This window comes from Triturus cristatus, chromosome 4_1, assembly GCF_964204655.1.
Source record: "Triturus cristatus chromosome 4_1, aTriCri1.1, whole genome shotgun sequence".
Classification (NCBI taxonomy): domain Eukaryota; kingdom Metazoa; phylum Chordata; class Amphibia; order Caudata; family Salamandridae; genus Triturus; species Triturus cristatus.
In genome coordinates, this window is record NC_140585.1 from 119,755,294 (window position 1) to 119,776,299 (window position 21,006).

At 35.4% G+C, this 21,006-nt stretch overlaps 18 non-coding genes across 18 annotated transcripts; all 18 read left to right on the forward strand.

Annotated features, from left to right (window-relative positions):
- The first annotated feature begins 1,998 nt into the window (after positions 1 to 1,998).
- Positions 1,999 to 2,070, forward strand: TRNAD-GUC (transfer RNA aspartic acid (anticodon GUC)). Its single transcript has one exon. It is a non-coding gene; the product is annotated as a tRNA-Asp (tRNA).
- Positions 2,071 to 3,401: 1,331 nt separating this feature from the next.
- On the forward strand, positions 3,402 to 3,473 carry TRNAD-GUC (transfer RNA aspartic acid (anticodon GUC)). The gene has a single exon. It is a non-coding gene; the product is annotated as a tRNA-Asp (tRNA).
- Positions 3,474 to 4,804: 1,331 nt separating this feature from the next.
- Positions 4,805 to 4,876, forward strand: TRNAD-GUC (transfer RNA aspartic acid (anticodon GUC)). Its single transcript has one exon. It is a non-coding gene; the product is annotated as a tRNA-Asp (tRNA).
- Positions 4,877 to 6,207: 1,331 nt separating this feature from the next.
- Positions 6,208 to 6,279, forward strand: TRNAD-GUC (transfer RNA aspartic acid (anticodon GUC)). Its single transcript has one exon. It is a non-coding gene; the product is annotated as a tRNA-Asp (tRNA).
- Positions 6,280 to 6,904: 625 nt separating this feature from the next.
- On the forward strand, positions 6,905 to 6,976 carry TRNAD-GUC (transfer RNA aspartic acid (anticodon GUC)). The gene has a single exon. It is a non-coding gene; the product is annotated as a tRNA-Asp (tRNA).
- Positions 6,977 to 8,307: 1,331 nt separating this feature from the next.
- On the forward strand, positions 8,308 to 8,379 carry TRNAD-GUC (transfer RNA aspartic acid (anticodon GUC)). The gene has a single exon. It is a non-coding gene; the product is annotated as a tRNA-Asp (tRNA).
- Positions 8,380 to 9,710: 1,331 nt separating this feature from the next.
- Positions 9,711 to 9,782, forward strand: TRNAD-GUC (transfer RNA aspartic acid (anticodon GUC)). The gene has a single exon. It is a non-coding gene; the product is annotated as a tRNA-Asp (tRNA).
- A 1,331-nt stretch (positions 9,783 to 11,113) lies between these two features.
- TRNAD-GUC (transfer RNA aspartic acid (anticodon GUC)) lies at positions 11,114 to 11,185 on the forward strand. The gene has a single exon. It is a non-coding gene; the product is annotated as a tRNA-Asp (tRNA).
- Positions 11,186 to 11,810: 625 nt separating this feature from the next.
- On the forward strand, positions 11,811 to 11,882 carry TRNAD-GUC (transfer RNA aspartic acid (anticodon GUC)). The gene has a single exon. It is a non-coding gene; the product is annotated as a tRNA-Asp (tRNA).
- A 1,333-nt stretch (positions 11,883 to 13,215) lies between these two features.
- On the forward strand, positions 13,216 to 13,287 carry TRNAD-GUC (transfer RNA aspartic acid (anticodon GUC)). The gene has a single exon. It is a non-coding gene; the product is annotated as a tRNA-Asp (tRNA).
- A 625-nt stretch (positions 13,288 to 13,912) lies between these two features.
- Positions 13,913 to 13,984, forward strand: TRNAD-GUC (transfer RNA aspartic acid (anticodon GUC)). Its single transcript has one exon. It is a non-coding gene; the product is annotated as a tRNA-Asp (tRNA).
- Positions 13,985 to 15,319: 1,335 nt separating this feature from the next.
- Positions 15,320 to 15,391, forward strand: TRNAD-GUC (transfer RNA aspartic acid (anticodon GUC)). The gene has a single exon. It is a non-coding gene; the product is annotated as a tRNA-Asp (tRNA).
- A 625-nt stretch (positions 15,392 to 16,016) lies between these two features.
- TRNAD-GUC (transfer RNA aspartic acid (anticodon GUC)) lies at positions 16,017 to 16,088 on the forward strand. The gene has a single exon. It is a non-coding gene; the product is annotated as a tRNA-Asp (tRNA).
- Positions 16,089 to 17,420: 1,332 nt separating this feature from the next.
- Positions 17,421 to 17,492, forward strand: TRNAD-GUC (transfer RNA aspartic acid (anticodon GUC)). Its single transcript has one exon. It is a non-coding gene; the product is annotated as a tRNA-Asp (tRNA).
- A 625-nt stretch (positions 17,493 to 18,117) lies between these two features.
- On the forward strand, positions 18,118 to 18,189 carry TRNAD-GUC (transfer RNA aspartic acid (anticodon GUC)). Its single transcript has one exon. It is a non-coding gene; the product is annotated as a tRNA-Asp (tRNA).
- Positions 18,190 to 18,814: 625 nt separating this feature from the next.
- TRNAD-GUC (transfer RNA aspartic acid (anticodon GUC)) lies at positions 18,815 to 18,886 on the forward strand. The gene has a single exon. It is a non-coding gene; the product is annotated as a tRNA-Asp (tRNA).
- Positions 18,887 to 20,221: 1,335 nt separating this feature from the next.
- TRNAD-GUC (transfer RNA aspartic acid (anticodon GUC)) lies at positions 20,222 to 20,293 on the forward strand. Its single transcript has one exon. It is a non-coding gene; the product is annotated as a tRNA-Asp (tRNA).
- A 625-nt stretch (positions 20,294 to 20,918) lies between these two features.
- TRNAD-GUC (transfer RNA aspartic acid (anticodon GUC)) lies at positions 20,919 to 20,990 on the forward strand. Its single transcript has one exon. It is a non-coding gene; the product is annotated as a tRNA-Asp (tRNA).
- Positions 20,991 to 21,006: the final 16 nt, after the last annotated feature.

The window sequence follows — 21,006 nt, forward strand, 5'->3', positions numbered from 1 at the left end:
AATGATGTACTTAATAACATTGTAAACTATATTTGTCATTATCCTTGTCTATTACGATTGAGATAAACGTTGAATTCAGTGATGGCCAAATTGCTTACAGATGTGTTAACTAAAAGTCAGAATATGCTCTGAATATTTCAATCTGCACAGACCATACCATCAAAAACAATTTACATCTATAATCTAATGGAAATGGAATGAAGCAGTGGGGAATCTTATGCTTCTGCTCAACTCTAGGGGCTAGATTTAGAAGTGGAGTGGATGCTTTTTGTTAGTAGTGACCCCTGGTGGTAAATGGTTATAAGCTGCAAATGGTAAAGTGAGCTGATTGTATATATATATATATATATATACATATACATAGATAGATAGAAAGATAGATAGACAGATCGATAAATAGGTATTTATTTTAATCAATCATTTCTTATTAAAGCAGATTATTTTTGGCTAGGAATTTCTGATTTGTAATCATTTATGAAAAAAGATTGCTTCTCCTAACCAAAAGAAGCAAAGCTGCCTATTACAATACTGTGAATTGATTGAGGGCATGCCCTAACCTCATGGAGGTGAGCACTGTTGAACTGAAGCCAATATGTCCTCGTTAGTATAGTGGTCAGTATCCCCGCCTGTCACGCGGCAGACCGGGGTTCAATTCCCCGACGGGGAGACGATTCCTTTTATTCACACAATTAAATAAAATGATGTACTTAATAACATTGTAAACTATATTTGTCATTATCCTTCTCTATTACGATTGAGATAAACGTTGAATTCAGTGATGGCCAAATTGCTTACAGATGTGTTAACTAAAAGTCAGAATATGCTCTGAATATTTCAATCTGCACAGACCATACCATCAAAAACAATTTACATCTGTAATCTAATGGAAAATGGAATGAAGCAGTGGGGAATCTTATGCTTCTGCTCAACTCTAGGGGCTGGATTTAGAAGTGGAGTGGATGCTTTTTGTTAGTAGTGACCCCTGGTGGTAAATGGTTATAAGCTGCAAATGGTAAAGTGAGCTGATTGTATATATATATATATATATATATATATATACATATACATAGATAGATAGAAAGATAGATAGACAGATCGATAAATAGGTATTTATTTTAATCAATCATTTCTTATTAAAGCAGATTATTTTTAGCTAGGAATTTCTGATTTGTAATCATTTATGAAAAAAGATTGCTTCTCCTAACCAAAGGAAGCAAAGCTGCCTATTACAATACTGTGAATTGATTGAGGGCATGCCCTAACCTCATGGAGGTGAGCACTGTTGAACTGAAGCCAATATGTCCTCGTTAGTATAGTGGTCAGTATCCCCGCCTGTCACACGGGAGACCGGGGTTCAATTCCCCGACGGGGAGACGATTCCTTTTATTCACACAATTAAATAAAATGATGTACTTAATAACATTGTAAACTATATTTGTCATTATCCTTGTCTATTACGATTGAGATAAACGTTGAATTCAGTGATGGCCAAATTGCTTACAGATGTGTTAACTAAAAGTCAGAATATGCTCTGAATATTTCAATCTGCACAGACCATACCATCAAAAACAATTTACATCTATAATCTAATGGAAATGGAATGAAGCAGTGGGGAATCTTATGCTTCTGCTCAACTCTAGGGGCTAGATTTAGAAGTGGAGTGGATGCTTTTTGTTAGTAGTGACCCCTGGTGGTAAATGGTTATAAGCTGCAAATGGTAAAGTGAGCTGATTGTATATATATATATATATATATACATATACATAGATAGATAGAAAGATAGATAGACAGATCGATAAATAGGTATTTATTTTAATCAATCATTTCTTATTAAAGCAGATTATTTTTGGCTAGGAATTTCTGATTTGTAATCATTTATGAAAAAAGATTGCTTCTCCTAACCAAAGGAAGCAAAGCTGCCTATTACAATACTGTGAATTGATTGAGGGCATGCCCTAACCTCATGGAGGTGAGCACTGTTGAACTGAAGCCAATATGTCCTCGTTAGTATAGTGGTCAGTATCCCCGCCTGTCACGCGGGAGACCGGGGTTCAATTCCCCGACGGGGAGACGATTCCTTTTATTCACACAATTAAATAAAATGATGTACTTAATAACATTGTAAACTATATTTGTCATTATCCTTGTCTATTACGATTGAGATAAACGTTGAATTCAGTGATGGCCAAATTGCTTACAGATGTGTTAACTAAAAGTCAGAATATGCTCTGAATATTTCAATCTGCACAGACCATACCATCAAAAACAATTTACATCTATAATCTAATGGAAATGGAATGAAGCAGTGGGGAATCTTATGCTTCTGCTCAACTCTAGGGGCTAGATTTAGAAGTGGAGTGGATGCTTTTTGTTAGTAGTGACCCCTGGTGGTAAATGGTTATAAGCTGCAAATGGTAAAGTGAGCTGATTGTATATATATATATATATATATACATATACATAGATAGATAGAAAGATAGATAGACAGATCGATAAATAGGTATTTATTTTAATCAATCATTTCTTATTAAAGCAGATTATTTTTGGCTAGGAATTTCTGATTTGTAATCATTTATGAAAAAAGATTGCTTCTCCTAACCAAAAGAAGCAAAGCTGCCTATTACAATACTGTGAATTGATTGAGGGCATGCCCTAACCTCATGGAGGTGAGCACTGTTGAACTGAAGCCAATATGTCCTCGTTAGTATAGTGGTCAGTATCCCCGCCTGTCACGCGGCAGACCGGGGTTCAATTCCCCGACGGGGAGACGATTCCTTTTATTCACACAATTAAATAAAATGATGTACTTAATAACATTGTAAACTATATTTGTCATTATCCTTCTCTATTACGATTGAGATAAACGTTGAATTCAGTGATGGCCAAATTGCTTACAGATGTGTTAACTAAAAGTCAGAATATGCTCTGAATATTTCAATCTGCACAGACCATACCATCAAAAACAATTTACATCTGTAATCTAATGGAAAATGGAATGAAGCAGTGGGGAATCTTATGCTTCTGCTCAACTCTAGGGGCTGGATTTAGAAGTGGAGTGGATGCTTTTTGTTAGTAGTGACCCCTGGTGGTAAATGGTTATAAGCTGCAAATGGTAAAGTGAGCTGATTGTATATATATATATATATATATATATATATACATATACATAGATAGATAGAAAGATAGATAGACAGATCGATAGATAGGTATTTATTTTAATCAATCATTTCTTATTAAAGCAGATTATTTTTGGCTAGGAATTTCTGATTTGTAATCATTTATGAAAAAAGATTGCTTCTCCTAACCAAAGGAAGCAAAGCTGCCTATTACAATACTGTGAATTGATTGAGGGCATGCCCTAACCTCATGGAGGTGAGCACTGTTGAACTGAAGCCAATATGTCCTCGTTAGTATAGTGGTCAGTATCCCCGCCTGTCACGCGGGAGACCGGGGTTCAATTCCCCGACGGGGAGACGATTCCTTTTATTCACACAATTAAATAAAATGATGTACTTAATAACATTGTAAACTATATTTGTCATTATCCTTGTCTATTACGATTGAGATAAACGTTGAATTCAGTGATGGCCAAATTGCTTACAGATGTGTTAACTAAAAGTCAGAATATGCTCTGAATATTTCAATCTGCACAGACCATACCATCAAAAACAATTTACATCTATAATCTAATGGAAATGGAATGAAGCAGTGGGGAATCTTATGCTTCTGCTCAACTCTAGGGGCTAGATTTAGAAGTGGAGTGGATGCTTTTTGTTAGTAGTGACCCCTGGTGGTAAATGGTTATAAGCTGCAAATGGTAAAGTGAGCTGATTGTATATATATATATATATATATACATATACATAGATAGATAGAAAGATAGATAGACAGATCGATAAATAGGTATTTATTTTAATCAATCATTTCTTATTAAAGCAGATTATTTTTGGCTAGGAATTTCTGATTTGTAATCATTTATGAAAAAAGATTGCTTCTCCTAACCAAAAGAAGCAAAGCTGCCTATTACAATACTGTGAATTGATTGAGGGCATGCCCTAACCTCATGGAGGTGAGCACTGTTGAACTGAAGCCAATATGTCCTCGTTAGTATAGTGGTCAGTATCCCCGCCTGTCACGCGGCAGACCGGGGTTCAATTCCCCGACGGGGAGACGATTCCTTTTATTCACACAATTAAATAAAATGATGTACTTAATAACATTGTAAACTATATTTGTCATTATCCTTCTCTATTACGATTGAGATAAACGTTGAATTCAGTGATGGCCAAATTGCTTACAGATGTGTTAACTAAAAGTCAGAATATGCTCTGAATATTTCAATCTGCACAGACCATACCATCAAAAACAATTTACATCTGTAATCTAATGGAAAATGGAATGAAGCAGTGGGGAATCTTATGCTTCTGCTCAACTCTAGGGGCTGGATTTAGAAGTGGAGTGGATGCTTTTTGTTAGTAGTGACCCCTGGTGGTAAATGGTTATAAGCTGCAAATGGTAAAGTGAGCTGATTGTATATATATATATATATATATATATATATACATATACATAGATAGATAGAAAGATAGATAGACAGATCGATAGATAGGTATTTATTTTAATCAATCATTTCTTATTAAAGCAGATTATTTTTGGCTAGGAATTTCTGATTTGTAATCATTTATGAAAAAAGATTGCTTCTCCTAACCAAAGGAAGCAAAGCTGCCTATTACAATACTGTGAATTGATTGAGGGCATGCCCTAACCTCATGGAGGTGAGCACTGTTGAACTGAAGCCAATATGTCCTCGTTAGTATAGTGGTCAGTATCCCCGCCTGTCACGCGGGAGACCGGGGTTCAATTCCCCGACGGGGAGACGATTCCTTTTATTCACACAATTAAATAAAATGATGTACTTAATAACATTGTAAACTATATTTGTCATTATCCTTGTCTATTACGATTGAGATAAACGTTGAATTCAGTGATGGCCAAATTGCTTACAGATGTGTTAACTAAAAGTCAGAATATGCTCTGAATATTTCAATCTGCACAGACCATACCATCAAAAACAATTTACATCTATAATCTAATGGAAATGGAATGAAGCAGTGGGGAATCTTATGCTTCTGCTCAACTCTAGGGGCTAGATTTAGAAGTGGAGTGGATGCTTTTTGTTAGTAGTGACCCCTGGTGGTAAATGGTTATAAGCTGCAAATGGTAAAGTGAGCTGATTGTATATATATATATATATATATACATATACATAGATAGATAGAAAGATAGATAGACAGATCGATAAATAGGTATTTATTTTAATCAATCATTTCTTATTAAAGCAGATTATTTTTGGCTAGGAATTTCTGATTTGTAATCATTTATGAAAAAAGATTGCTTCTCCTAACCAAAAGAAGCAAAGCTGCCTATTACAATACTGTGAATTGATTGAGGGCATGCCCTAACCTCATGGAGGTGAGCACTGTTGAACTGAAGCCAATATGTCCTCGTTAGTATAGTGGTCAGTATCCCCGCCTGTCACGCGGCAGACCGGGGTTCAATTCCCCGACGGGGAGACGATTCCTTTTATTCACACAATTAAATAAAATGATGTACTTAATAACATTGTAAACTATATTTGTCATTATCCTTCTCTATTACGATTGAGATAAACGTTGAATTCAGTGATGGCCAAATTGCTTACAGATGTGTTAACTAAAAGTCAGAATATGCTCTGAATATTTCAATCTGCACAGACCATACCATCAAAAACAATTTACATCTGTAATCTAATGGAAAATGGAATGAAGCAGTGGGGAATCTTATGCTTCTGCTCAACTCTAGGGGCTGGATTTAGAAGTGGAGTGGATGCTTTTTGTTAGTAGTGACCCCTGGTGGTAAATGGTTCTAAGCTGCAAATGGTAAAGTGAGCTGATTGTATATATATATATATATATATATATATATACATATACATAGATAGATAGAAAGATAGATAGACAGATCGATAAATAGGTATTTATTTTAATCAATCATTTCTTATTAAAGCAGATTATTTTTAGCTAGGAATTTCTGATTTGTAATCATTTATGAAAAAAGATTGCTTCTCCTAACCAAAGGAAGCAAAGCTGCCTATTACAATACTGTGAATTGATTGAGGGCATGCCCTAACCTCATGGAGGTGAGCACTGTTGAACTGAAGCCAATATGTCCTCGTTAGTATAGTGGTCAGTATCCCCGCCTGTCACGCGGGAGACCGGGGTTCAATTCCCCGACGGGGAGACGATTCCTTTTATTCACACAATTAAATAAAATGATGTACTTAATAACATTGTAAACTATATTTGTCATTATCCTTGTCTATTACGATTGAGATAAACGTTGAATTCAGTGATGGCCAAATTGCTTACAGATGTGTTAACTAAAAGTCAGAATATGCTCTGAATATTTCAATCTGCACAGACCATACCATCAAAAACAATTTACATCTATAATCTAATGGAAATGGAATGAAGCAGTGGGGAATCTTATGCTTCTGCTCAACTCTAGGGGCTAGATTTAGAAGTGGAGTGGATGCTTTTTGTTAGTAGTGACCCCTGGTGGTAAATGGTTATTAGCTGCAAATGGTAAAGTGAGCTGATTGTATATATATATATATATATATACATATACATAGATAGATAGAAAGATAGATAGACAGATCGATAAATAGGTATTTATTTTAATCAATCATTTCTTATTAAAGCAGATTATTTTTGGCTAGGAATTTCTGATTTGTAATCATTTATGAAAAAAGATTGCTTCTCCTAACCAAAGGAAGCAAAGCTGCCTATTACAATACTGTGAATTGATTGAGGGCATGCCCTAACCTCATGGAGGTGAGCACTGTTGAACTGAAGCCAATATGTCCTCGTTAGTATAGTGGTCAGTATCCCCGCCTGTCACGCGGGAGACCGGGGTTCAATTCCCCGACGGGGAGACGATTCCTTTTATTCACACAATTAAATAAAATGATGTACTTAATAACATTGTAAACTATATTTGTCATTATCCTTGTCTATTACGATTGAGATAAACGTTGAATTCAGTGATGGCCAAATTGCTTACAGATGTGTTAACTAAAAGTCAGAATATGCTCTGAATATTTCAATCTGCACAGACCATACCATCAAAAACAATTTACATCTATAATCTAATGGAAATGGAATGAAGCAGTGGGGAATCTTATGCTTCTGCTCAACTCTAGGGGCTAGATTTAGAAGTGGAGTGGATGCTTTTTGTTAGTAGTGACCCCTGGTGGTAAATGGTTATTAGCTGCAAATGGTAAAGTGAGCTGATTGTATATATATATATATATATATACATATACATAGATAGATAGAAAGATAGATAGACAGATCGATAAATAGGTATTTATTTTAATCAATCATTTCTTATTAAAGCAGATTATTTTTGGCTAGGAATTTCTGATTTGTAATCATTTATGAAAAAAGATTGCTTCTCCTAACCAAAAGAAGCAAAGCTGCCTATTACAATACTGTGAATTGATTGAGGGCATGCCCTAACCTCATGGAGGTGAGCACTGTTGAACTGAAGCCAATATGTCCTCGTTAGTATAGTGGTCAGTATCCCCGCCTGTCACGCGGCAGACCGGGGTTCAATTCCCCGACGGGGAGACGATTCCTTTTATTCACACAATTAAATAAAATGATGTACTTAATAACATTGTAAACTATATTTGTCATTATCCTTCTCTATTACGATTGAGATAAACGTTGAATTCAGTGATGGCCAAATTGCTTACAGATGTGTTAACTAAAAGTCAGAATATGCTCTGAATATTTCAATCTGCACAGACCATACCATCAAAAACAATTTACATCTGTAATCTAATGGAAAATGGAATGAAGCAGTGGGGAATCTTATGCTTCTGCTCAACTCTAGGGGCTGGATTTAGAAGTGGAGTGGATGCTTTTTGTTAGTAGTGACCCCTGGTGGTAAATGGTTATAAGCTGCAAATGGTAAAGTGAGCTGATTGTATATATATATATATATATATATATATATACATATACATAGATAGATAGAAAGATAGATAGACAGATCGATAGATAGGTATTTATTTTAATCAATCATTTCTTATTAAAGCAGATTATTTTTGGCTAGGAATTTCTGATTTGTAATCATTTATGAAAAAAGATTGCTTCTCCTAACCAAAGGAAGCAAAGCTGCCTATTACAATACTGTGAATTGATTGAGGGCATGCCCTAACCTCATGGAGGTGAGCACTGTTGAACTGAAGCCAATATGTCCTCGTTAGTATAGTGGTCAGTATCCCCGCCTGTCACGCGGGAGACCGGGGTTCAATTCCCCGACGGGGAGACGATTCCTTTTATTCACACAATTAAATAAAATGATGTACTTAATAACATTGTAAACTATATTTGTCATTATCCTTGTCTATTACGATTGAGATAAACGTTGAATTCAGTGATGGCCAAATTGCTTACAGATGTGTTAACTAAAAGTCAGAATATGCTCTGAATATTTCAATCTGCACAGACCATACCATCAAAAACAATTTACATCTATAATCTAATGGAAATGGAATGAAGCAGTGGGGAATCTTATGCTTCTGCTCAACTCTAGGGGCTAGATTTAGAAGTGGAGTGGATGCTTTTTGTTAGTAGTGACCCCTGGTGGTAAATGGTTATAAGCTGCAAATGGTAAAGTGAGCTGATTGTATATATATATATATATATATACATATACATAGATAGATAGAAAGATAGATAGACAGATCGATAAATAGGTATTTATTTTAATCAATCATTTCTTATTAAAGCAGATTATTTTTGGCTAGGAATTTCTGATTTGTAATCATTTATGAAAAAAGATTGCTTCTCCTAACCAAAAGAAGCAAAGCTGCCTATTACAATACTGTGAATTGATTGAGGGCATGCCCTAACCTCATGGAGGTGAGCACTGTTGAACTGAAGCCAATATGTCCTCGTTAGTATAGTGGTCAGTATCCCCGCCTGTCACGCGGCAGACCGGGGTTCAATTCCCCGACGGGGAGACGATTCCTTTTATTCACACAATTAAATAAAATGATGTACTTAATAACATTGTAAACTATATTTGTCATTATCCTTCTCTATTACGATTGAGATAAACGTTGAATTCAGTGATGGCCAAATTGCTTACAGATGTGTTAACTAAAAGTCAGAATATGCTCTGAATATTTCAATCTGCACAGACCATACCATCAAAAACAATTTACATCTGTAATCTAATGGAAAATGGAATGAAGCAGTGGGGAATCTTATGCTTCTGCTCAACTCTAGGGGCTGGATTTAGAAGTGGAGTGGATGCTTTTTGTTAGTAGTGACCCCTGGTGGTAAATGGTTATAAGCTGCAAATGGTAAAGTGAGCTGATTGTATATATATATATATATATATATATATATACATATACATAGATAGATAGAAAGATAGATAGACAGATCGATAGATAGGTATTTATTTTAATCAATCATTTCTTATTAAAGCAGATTATTTTTGGCTAGGAATTTCTGATTTGTAATCATTTATGAAAAAAGATTGCTTCTCCTAACCAAAGGAAGCAAAGCTGCCTATTACAATACTGTGAATTGATTGAGGGCATGCCCTAACCTCATGGAGGTGAGCACTGTTGAACTGAAGCCAATATGTCCTCGTTAGTATAGTGGTCAGTATCCCCGCCTGTCACGCGGGAGACCGGGGTTCAATTCCCCGACGGGGAGACGATTCCTTTTATTCACACAATTAAATAAAATGATGTACTTAATAACATTGTAAACTATATTTGTCATTATCCTTGTCTATTACGATTGAGATAAACGTTGAATTCAGTGATGGCCAAATTGCTTACAGATGTGTTAACTAAAAGTCAGAATATGCTCTGAATATTTCAATCTGCACAGACCATACCATCAAAAACAATTTACATCTATAATCTAATGGAAATGGAATGAAGCAGTGGGGAATCTTATGCTTCTGCTCAACTCTAGGGGCTAGATTTAGAAGTGGAGTGGATGCTTTTTGTTAGTAGTGACCCCTGGTGGTAAATGGTTATAAGCTGCAAATGGTAAAGTGAGCTGATTGTATATATATATATATATATATACATATACATAGATAGATAGAAAGATAGATAGACAGATCGATAAATAGGTATTTATTTTAATCAATCATTTCTTATTAAAGCAGATTATTTTTGGCTAGGAATTTCTGATTTGTAATCATTTATGAAAAAAGATTGCTTCTCCTAACCAAAAGAAGCAAAGCTGCCTATTACAATACTGTGAATTGATTGAGGGCATGCCCTAACCTCATGGAGGTGAGCACTGTTGAACTGAAGCCAATATGTCCTCGTTAGTATAGTGGTCAGTATCCCCGCCTGTCACGCGGCAGACCGGGGTTCAATTCCCCGACGGGGAGACGATTCCTTTTATTCACACAATTAAATAAAATGATGTACTTAATAACATTGTAAACTATATTTGTCATTATCCTTCTCTATTACGATTGAGATAAACGTTGAATTCAGTGATGGCCAAATTGCTTACAGATGTGTTAACTAAAAGTCAGAATATGCTCTGAATATTTCAATCTGCACAGACCATACCATCAAAAACAATTTACATCTGTAATCTAATGGAAAATGGAATGAAGCAGTGGGGAATCTTATGCTTCTGCTCAACTCTAGGGGCTGGATTTAGAAGTGGAGTGGATGCTTTTTGTTAGTAGTGACCCCTGGTGGTAAATGGTTCTAAGCTGCAAATGGTAAAGTGAGCTGATTGTATATATATATATATATATATATATATATACATATACATAGATAGATAGAAAGATAGATAGACAGATCGATAAATAGGTATTTATTTTAATCAATCATTTCTTATTAAAGCAGATTATTTTTAGCTAGGAATTTCTGATTTGTAATCATTTATGAAAAAAGATTGCTTCTCCTAACCAAAGGAAGCAAAGCTGCCTATTACAATACTGTGAATTGATTGAGGGCATGCCCTAACCTCATGGAGGTGAGCACTGTTGAACTGAAGCCAATATGTCCTCGTTAGTATAGTGGTCAGTATCCCCGCCTGTCACGCGGGAGACCGGGGTTCAATTCCCCGACGGGGAGACGATTCCTTTTATTCACACAATTAAATAAAATGATGTACTTAATAACATTGTAAACTATATTTGTCATTATCCTTGTCTATTACGATTGAGATAAACGTTGAATTCAGTGATGGCCAAATTGCTTACAGATGTGTTAACTAAAAGTCAGAATATGCTCTGAATATTTCAATCTGCACAGACCATACCATCAAAAACAATTTACATCTATAATCTAATGGAAATGGAATGAAGCAGTGGGGAATCTTATGCTTCTGCTCAACTCTAGGGGCTAGATTTAGAAGTGGAGTGGATGCTTTTTGTTAGTAGTGACCCCTGGTGGTAAATGGTTATTAGCTGCAAATGGTAAAGTGAGCTGATTGTATATATATATATATATATATACATATACATAGATAGATAGAAAGATAGATAGACAGATCGATAAATAGGTATTTATTTTAATCAATCATTTCTTATTAAAGCAGATTATTTTTGGCTAGGAATTTCTGATTTGTAATCATTTATGAAAAAAGATTGCTTCTCCTAACCAAAGGAAGCAAAGCTGCCTATTACAATACTGTGAATTGATTGAGGGCATGCCCTAACCTCATGGAGGTGAGCACTGTTGAACTGAAGCCAATATGTCCTCGTTAGTATAGTGGTCAGTATCCCCGCCTGTCACGCGGGAGACCGGGGTTCAATTCCCCGACGGGGAGACGATTCCTTTTATTCACACAATTAAATAAAATGATGTACTTAATAACATTGTAAACTATATTTGTCATTATCCTTGTCTATTACGATTGAGATAAACGTTGAATTCAGTGATGGCCAAATTGCTTACAGATGTGTTAACTAAAAGTCAGAATATGCTCTGAATATTTCAATCTGCACAGACCATACCATCAAAAACAATTTACATCTATAATCTAATGGAAATGGAATGAAGCAGTGGGGAATCTTATGCTTCTGCTCAACTCTAGGGGCTAGATTTAGAAGTGGAGTGGATGCTTTTTGTTAGTAGTGACCCCTGGTGGTAAATGGTTATAAGCTGCAAATGGTAAAGTGAGCTGATTGTATATATATATATATATATATATACATATACATAGATAGATAGAAAGATAGATAGACAGATCGATAAATAGGTATTTATTTTAATCAATCATTTCTTATTAAAGCAGATTATTTTTGGCTAGGAATTTCTGATTTGTAATCATTTATGAAAAAAGATTGCTTCTCCTAACCAAAAGAAGCAAAGCTGCCTATTACAATACTGTGAATTGATTGAGGGCATGCCCTAACCTCATGGAGGTGAGCACTGTTGAACTGAAGCCAATATGTCCTCGTTAGTATAGTGGTCAGTATCCCCGCCTGTCACGCGGCAGACCGGGGTTCAATTCCCCGACGGGGAGACGATTCCTTTTATTCACACAATTAAATAAAATGATGTACTTAATAACATTGTAAACTATATTTGTCATTATCCTTCTCTATTACGATTGAGATAAACGTTGAATTCAGTGATGGCCAAATTGCTTACAGATGTGTTAACTAAAAGTCAGAATATGCTCTGAATATTTCAATCTGCACAGACCATACCATCAAAAACAATTTACATCTGTAATCTAATGGAAAATGGAATGAAGCAGTGGGGAATCTTATGCTTCTGCTCAACTCTAGGGGCTGGATTTAGAAGTGGAGTGGATGCTTTTTGTTAGTAGTGACCCCTGGTGGTAAATGGTTCTAAGCTGCAAATGGTAAAGTGAGCTGATTGTATATATATATATATATATATATATATATACATATACATAGATAGATAGAAAGATAGATAGACAGATCGATAAATAGGTATTTATTTTAATCAATCATTTCTTATTAAAGCAGATTATTTTTAGCTAGGAATTTCTGATTTGTAATCATTTATGAAAAAAGATTGCTTCTCCTAACCAAAGGAAGCAAAGCTGCCTATTACAATACTGTGAATTGATTGAGGGCATGCCCTAACCTCATGGAGGTGAGCACTGTTGAACTGAAGCCAATATGTCCTCGTTAGTATAGTGGTCAGTATCCCCGCCTGTCACGCGGGAGACCGGGGTTCAATTCCCCGACGGGGAGACGATTCCTTTTATTCACACAATTAAATAAAATGATGTACTTAATAACATTGTAAACTATATTTGTCATTATCCTTGTCTATTACGATTGAGATAAACGTTGAATTCAGTGATGGCCAAATTGCTTACAGATGTGTTAACTAAAAGTCAGAATATGCTCTGAATATTTCAATCTGCACAGACCATACCATCAAAAACAATTTACATCTATAATCTAATGGAAATGGAATGAAGCAGTGGGGAATCTTATGCTTCTGCTCAACTCTAGGGGCTAGATTTAGAAGTGGAGTGGATGCTTTTTGTTAGTAGTGACCCCTGGTGGTAAATGGTTATTAGCTGCAAATGGTAAAGTGAGCTGATTGTATATATATATATATATATATACATATACATAGATAGATAGAAAGATAGATAGACAGATCGATAAATAGGTATTTATTTTAATCAATCATTTCTTATTAAAGCAGATTATTTTTGGCTAGGAATTTCTGATTTGTAATCATTTATGAAAAAAGATTGCTTCTCCTAACCAAAGGAAGCAAAGCTGCCTATTACAATACTGTGAATTGATTGAGGGCATGCCCTAACCTCATGGAGGTGAGCACTGTTGAACTGAAGCCAATATGTCCTCGTTAGTATAGTGGTCAGTATCCCCGCCTGTCACGCGGGAGACCGGGGTTCAATTCCCCGACGGGGAGACGATTCCTTTTATTCACACAATTAAATAAAATGATGTACTTAATAACATTGTAAACTATATTTGTCATTATCCTTGTCTATTACGATTGAGATAAACGTTGAATTCAGTGATGGCCAAATTGCTTACAGATGTGTTAACTAAAAGTCAGAATATGCTCTGAATATTTCAATCTGCACAGACCATACCATCAAAAACAATTTACATCTATAATCTAATGGAAATGGAATGAAGCAGTGGGGAATCTTATGCTTCTGCTCAACTCTAGGGGCTAGATTTAGAAGTGGAGTGGATGCTTTTTGTTAGTAGTGACCCCTGGTGGTAAATGGTTATAAGCTGCAAATGGTAAAGTGAGCTGATTGTATATATATATATATATATATATACATATACATAGATAGATAGAAAGATAGATAGACAGATCGATAAATAGGTATTTATTTTAATCAATCATTTCTTATTAAAGCAGATTATTTTTGGCTAGGAATTTCTGATTTGTAATCATTTATGAAAAAAGATTGCTTCTCCTAACCAAAAGAAGCAAAGCTGCCTATTACAATACTGTGAATTGATTGAGGGCATGCCCTAACCTCATGGAGGTGAGCACTGTTGAACTGAAGCCAATATGTCCTCGTTAGTATAGTGGTCAGTATCCCCGCCTGTCACGCGGCAGACCGGGGTTCAATTCCCCGACGGGGAGACGATTCCTTTTATTCACACAATTAAATAAAATGATGTACTTAATAACATTGTAAACTATATTTGTCATTATCCTTCTCTATTACGATTGAGATAAACGTTGAATTCAGTGATGGCCAAATTGCTTACAGATGTGTTAACTAAAAGTCAGAATATGCTCTGAATATTTCAATCTGCACAGACCATACCATCAAAAACAATTTACATCTGTAATCTAATGGAAAATGGAATGAAGCAGTGGGGAATCTTATGCTTCTGCTCAACTCTAGGGGCTGGATTTAGAAGTGGAGTGGATGCTTTTTGTTAGTAGTGACCCCTGGTGGTAAATGGTTCTAAGCTGCAAATGGTAAAGTGAGCTGATTGTATATATATATATATATATATATATATATATACATATACATAGATAGATAGAAAGATAGATAGACAGATCGATAAATAGGTATTTATTTTAATCAATCATTTCTTATTAAAGCAGATTATTTTTAGCTAGGAATTTCTGATTTGTAATCATTTATGAAAAAAGATTGCTTCTCCTAACCAAAGGAAGCAAAGCTGCCTATTACAATACTGTGAATTGATTGAGGGCATGCCCTAACCTCATGGAGGTGAGCACTGTTGAACTGAAGCCAATATGTCCTCGTTAGTATAGTGGTCAGTATCCCCGCCTGTCACGCGGGAGACCGGGGTTCAATTCCCCGACGGGGAGACGATTCCTTTTATTCACACAATTAAATAAAATGATGTACTTAATAACATTGTAAACTATATTTGTCATTATCCTTGTCTATTACGATTGAGATAAACGTTGAATTCAGTGATGGCCAAATTGCTTACAGATGTGTTAACTAAAAGTCAGAATATGCTCTGAATATTTCAATCTGCACAGACCATACCATCAAAAACAATTTACATCTATAATCTAATGGAAATGGAATGAAGCAGTGGGGAATCTTATGCTTCTGCTCAACTCTAGGGGCTAGATTTAGAAGTGGAGTGGATGCTTTTTGTTAGTAGTGACCCCTGGTGGTAAATGGTTATTAGCTGCAAATGGTAAAGTGAGCTGATTGTATATATATATATATATATATACATATACATAGATAGATAGAAAGATAGATAGACAGATCGATAAATAGGTATTTATTTTAATCAATCATTTCTTATTAAAGCAGATTATTTTTGGCTAGGAATTTCTGATTTGTAATCATTTATGAAAAAAGATTGCTTCTCCTAACCAAAGGAAGCAAAGCTGCCTATTACAATACTGTGAATTGATTGAGGGCATGCCCTAACCTCATGGAGGTGAGCACTGTTGAACTGAAGCCAATATGTCCTCGTTAGTATAGTGGTCAGTATCCCCGCCTGTCACGCGGGAGACCGGGGTTCAATTCCCCGACGGGGAGACGATTCCTTTTATTCACACAATTAAATAAAATGATGTACTTAATAACATTGTAAACTATATTTGTCATTATCCTTGTCTATTACGATTGAGATAAACGTTGAATTCAGTGATGGCCAAATTGCTTACAGATGTGTTAACTAAAAGTCAGAATATGCTCTGAATATTTCAATCTGCACAGACCATACCATCAAAAACAATTTACATCTATAATCTAATGGAAATGGAATGAAGCAGTGGGGAATCTTATGCTTCTGCTCAACTCTAGGGGCTAGATTTAGAAGTGGAGTGGATGCTTTTTGTTAGTAGTGACCCCTGGTGGTAAATGGTTATAAGCTGCAAATGGTAAAGTGAGCTGATTGTATATATATATATATATATATATACATATACATAGATAGATAGAAAGATAGATAGACAGATCGATAAATAGGTATTTATTTTAATCAATCATTTCTTATTAAAGCAGATTATTTTTGGCTAGGAATTTCTGATTTGTAATCATTTATGAAAAAAGATTGCTTCTCCTAACCAAAAGAAGCAAAGCTGCCTATTACAATACTGTGAATTGATTGAGGGCATGCCCTAACCTCATGGAGGTGAGCACTGTTGAACTGAAGCCAATATGTCCTCGTTAGTATAGTGGTCAGTATCCCCGCCTGTCACGCGGCAGACCGGGGTTCAATTCCCCGACGGGGAGACGATTCCTTTTATTCACACAATTAAATAAAATGATGTACTTAATAACATTGTAAACTATATTTGTCATTATCCTTGTCTATTACGATTGAGATAAACGTTGAATTCAGTGATGGCCAAATTGCTTACAGATGTGTTAACTAAAAGTCAGAATATGCTCTGAATATTTCAATCTGCACAGACCATACCATCAAAAACAATTTACATCTATAATCTAATGGAAATGGAATGAAGCAGTGGGGAATCTTATGCTTCTGCTCAACTCTAGGGGCTAGATTTAGAAGTGGAGTGGATGCTTTTTGTTAGTAGTGACCCCTGGTGGTAAATGGTTATAAGCTGCAAATGGTAAAGTGAGCTGATTGTATATATATATATATATATATATATATATACATATACATAGATAGATAGAAAGATAGATAGACAGATCGATAAATAGGTATTTATTTTAATCAATCATTTCTTATTAAAGCAGATTATTTTTAGCTAGGAATTTCTGATTTGTAATCATTTATGAAAAAAGATTGCTTCTCCTAACCAAAGGAAGCAAAGCTGCCTATTACAATACTGTGAATTGATTGAGGGCATGCCCTAACCTCATGGAGGTGAGCACTGTTGAACTGAAGCCAATATGTCCTCGTTAGTATAGTGGTCAGTATCCCCGCCTGTCACGCGGGAGACCGGGGTTCAATTCCCCGACGGGGAGACGATTCCTTTTATTCACACAATTAAATAAAATGATGTACTTAATAACATTGTAAACTATATTTGTCATTATCCTTGTCTATTACGATTGAGATAAACGTTGAATTCAGTGATGGCCAAATTGCTTACAGATGTGTTAACTAAAAGTCAGAATATGCTCTGAATATTTCAATCTGCACAGACCATACCATCAAAAACAATTTACATCTATAATCTAATGGAAATGGAATGAAGCAGTGGGGAATCTTATGCTTCTGCTCAACTCTAGGGGCTAGATTTAGAAGTGGAGTGGATGCTTTTTGTTAGTAGTGACCCCTGGTGGTAAATGGTTATAAGCTGCAAATGGTAAAGTGAGCTGATTGTATATATATATATATATATATACATATACATAGATAGATAGAAAGATAGATAGACAGATCGATAAATAGGTATTTATTTTAATCAATCATTTCTTATTAAAGCAGATTATTTTTAGCTAGGAATTTCTGATTTGTAATCATTTATGAAAAAAGATTACTTCTCCTAACCAAAAGAAGCAAAGCTGCCTATTACAATACTGTGAATTGATTGAGGGCATGCCCTAACCTCATGAAGGTGAGCACTGTTGAACTGAAGCCAATATGTCCTCGTTAGTATAGTGGTCAGTATCCCCGCCTGTCACGCGGGAGACCGGGGTTCAATTCCCCGACGGGGAGACGATTCCTTTTATTCACACAATTAAATAAAATGATGTACTTAATAACATTGTAAACTATATTTGTCATTATCCTTGTCTATTACGATTGAGATAAACGTTGAATTCAGTGATGGCCAAATTGCTTACAGATGTGTTAACTAAAAGTCAGAATATGCTCTGAATATTTCAATCTGCACAGACCATACCATCAAAAACAATTTACATCTATAATCTAATGGAAATGGAATGAAGCAGTGGGGAATCTTATGCTTCTGCTCAACTCTAGGGGCTAGATTTAGAAGTGGAGTGGATGCTTTTTGTTAGTAGTGACCCCTGGTGGTAAATGGTTATAAGCTGCAAATGGTAAAGTGAGCTGATTGTATATATATATATATATATATACATATACATAGATAGATAGAAAGATAGATAGACAGATCGATAAATAGGTATTTATTTTAATCAATCATTTCTTATTAAAGCAGATTATTTTTGGCTAGGAATTTCTGATTTGTAATCATTTATGAAAAAAGATTGCTTCTCCTAACCAAAGGAAGCAAAGCTGCCTATTACAATACTGTGAATTGATTGAGGGCATGCCCTAACCTCATGGAGGTGAGCACTGTTGAACTGAAGCCAATATGTCCTCGTTAGTATAGTGGTCAGTATCCCCGCCTGTCACGCGGGAGACCGGGGTTCAATTCCCCGACGGGGAGACGATTCCTTTTATTCACACAATTAAATAAAATGATGTACTTAATAACATTGTAAACTATATTTGTCATTATCCTTGTCTATTACGATTGAGATAAACGTTGAATTCAGTGATGGCCAAATTGCTTACAGATGTGTTAACTAAAAGTCAGAATATGCTCTGAATATTTCAATCTGCACAGACCATACCATCAAAAACAATTTACATCTATAATCTAATGGAAATGGAATGAAGCAGTGGGGAATCTTATGCTTCTGCTCAACTCTAGGGGCTAGATTTAGAAGTGGAGTGGATGCTTTTTGTTAGTAGTGACCCCTGGTGGTAAATGGTTATAAGCTGCAAATGGTAAAGTGAGCTGATTGTATATATATATATATATATATACATATACATAGATAGAGATAGAAAGATAGATAGACAGATCGATAAATAGGTATTTATTTTAATCAATCATTTCTTATTAAAGCAGATTATTTTTGGCTAGGAATTTCTGATTTGTAATCATTTATGAAAAAAGATTGCTTCTCCTAACCAAAAGAAGCAAAGCTGCCTATTACAATACTGTGAATTGATTGAGGGCATGCCCTAACCTCATGGAGGTGAGCACTGTTGAACTGAAGCCAATATGTCCTCGTTAGTATAGTGGTCAGTATCCCCGCCTGTCACGCGGCAGACCGGGGTTCAATTCCCCGACGGGGAGACGATTCCTTTTATTCACACAATTAAATAAAATGATGTACTTAATAACATTGTAAACTATATTTGTCATTATCCTTCTCTATTACGATTGAGATAAACGTTGAATTCAGTGATGGCCAAATTGCTTACAGATGTGTTAACTAAAAGTCAGAATATGCTCTGAATATTTCAATCTGCACAGACCATACCATCAAAAACAATTTACATCTGTAATCTAATGGAAAATGGAATGAAGCAGTGGGGAATCTTATGCTTCTGCTCAACTCTAGGGGCTGGATTTAGAAGTGGAGTGGATGCTTTTTGTTAGTAGTGACCCCTGGTGGTAAATGGTTATAAGCTGCAAATGGTAAAGTGAGCTGATTGTATATATATATATATATATATATATATATATATATATACATAGATAGATAGAAAGATAGATAGACAGATCGATAAATAGGTATTTATTTTAATCAATCATTTCTTATTAAAGCAGATTATTTTTAGCTAGGAATTTCTGATTTGTAATCATTTATGAAAAAAGATTGCTTCTCCTAACCAAAGGAAGCAAAGCTGCCTATTACAATACTGTGAATTGATTGAGGGCATGCCCTAACCTCATGGAGGTGAGCACTGTTGAACTGAAGCCAATATGTCCTCGTTAGTATAGTGGTCAGTATCCCCGCCTGTCACGCGGGAGACCGGGGTTCAATTCCCCGACGGGGAGACGATTCCTTTTATTCACACAATTAAATAAAATGATGTACTTAATAACATTGTAAACTATATTTGTCATTATCCTTGTCTATTACGATTGAGATAAACGTTGAATTCAGTGATGGCCAAATTGCTTACAGATGTGTTAACTAAAAGTCAGAATATGCTCTGAATATTTCAATCTGCACAGACCATACCATCAAAAACAATTTACATCTATAATCTAATGGAAATGGAATGAAGCAGTGGGGAATCTTATGCTTCTGCTCAACTCTAGGGGCTAGATTTAGAAGTGGAGTGGATGCTTTTTGTTAGTAGTGACCCCTGGTGGTAAATGGTTATAAGCTGCAAATGGTAAAGTGAGCTGATTGTATATATATATATATATATATACATATACATAGATAGATAGAAAGATAGATAGACAGATCGATAAATAGGTATTTATTTTAATCAATCATTTCTTATTAAAGCAGATTATTTTTAGCTAGGAATTTCTGATTTGTAATCATTTATGAAAAAAGATTACTTCTCCTAACCAAAAGAAGCAAAGCTGCCTATTACAATACTGTGAATTGATTGAGGGCATGCCCTAACCTCATGAAGGTGAGCACTGTTGAACTGAAGCCAATATGTCCTCGTTAGTATAGTGGTCAGTATCCCCGCCTGTCACGCGGGAGACCGGGGTTCAATTCCCCGACGGGGAGACGATTCCTTTTATTC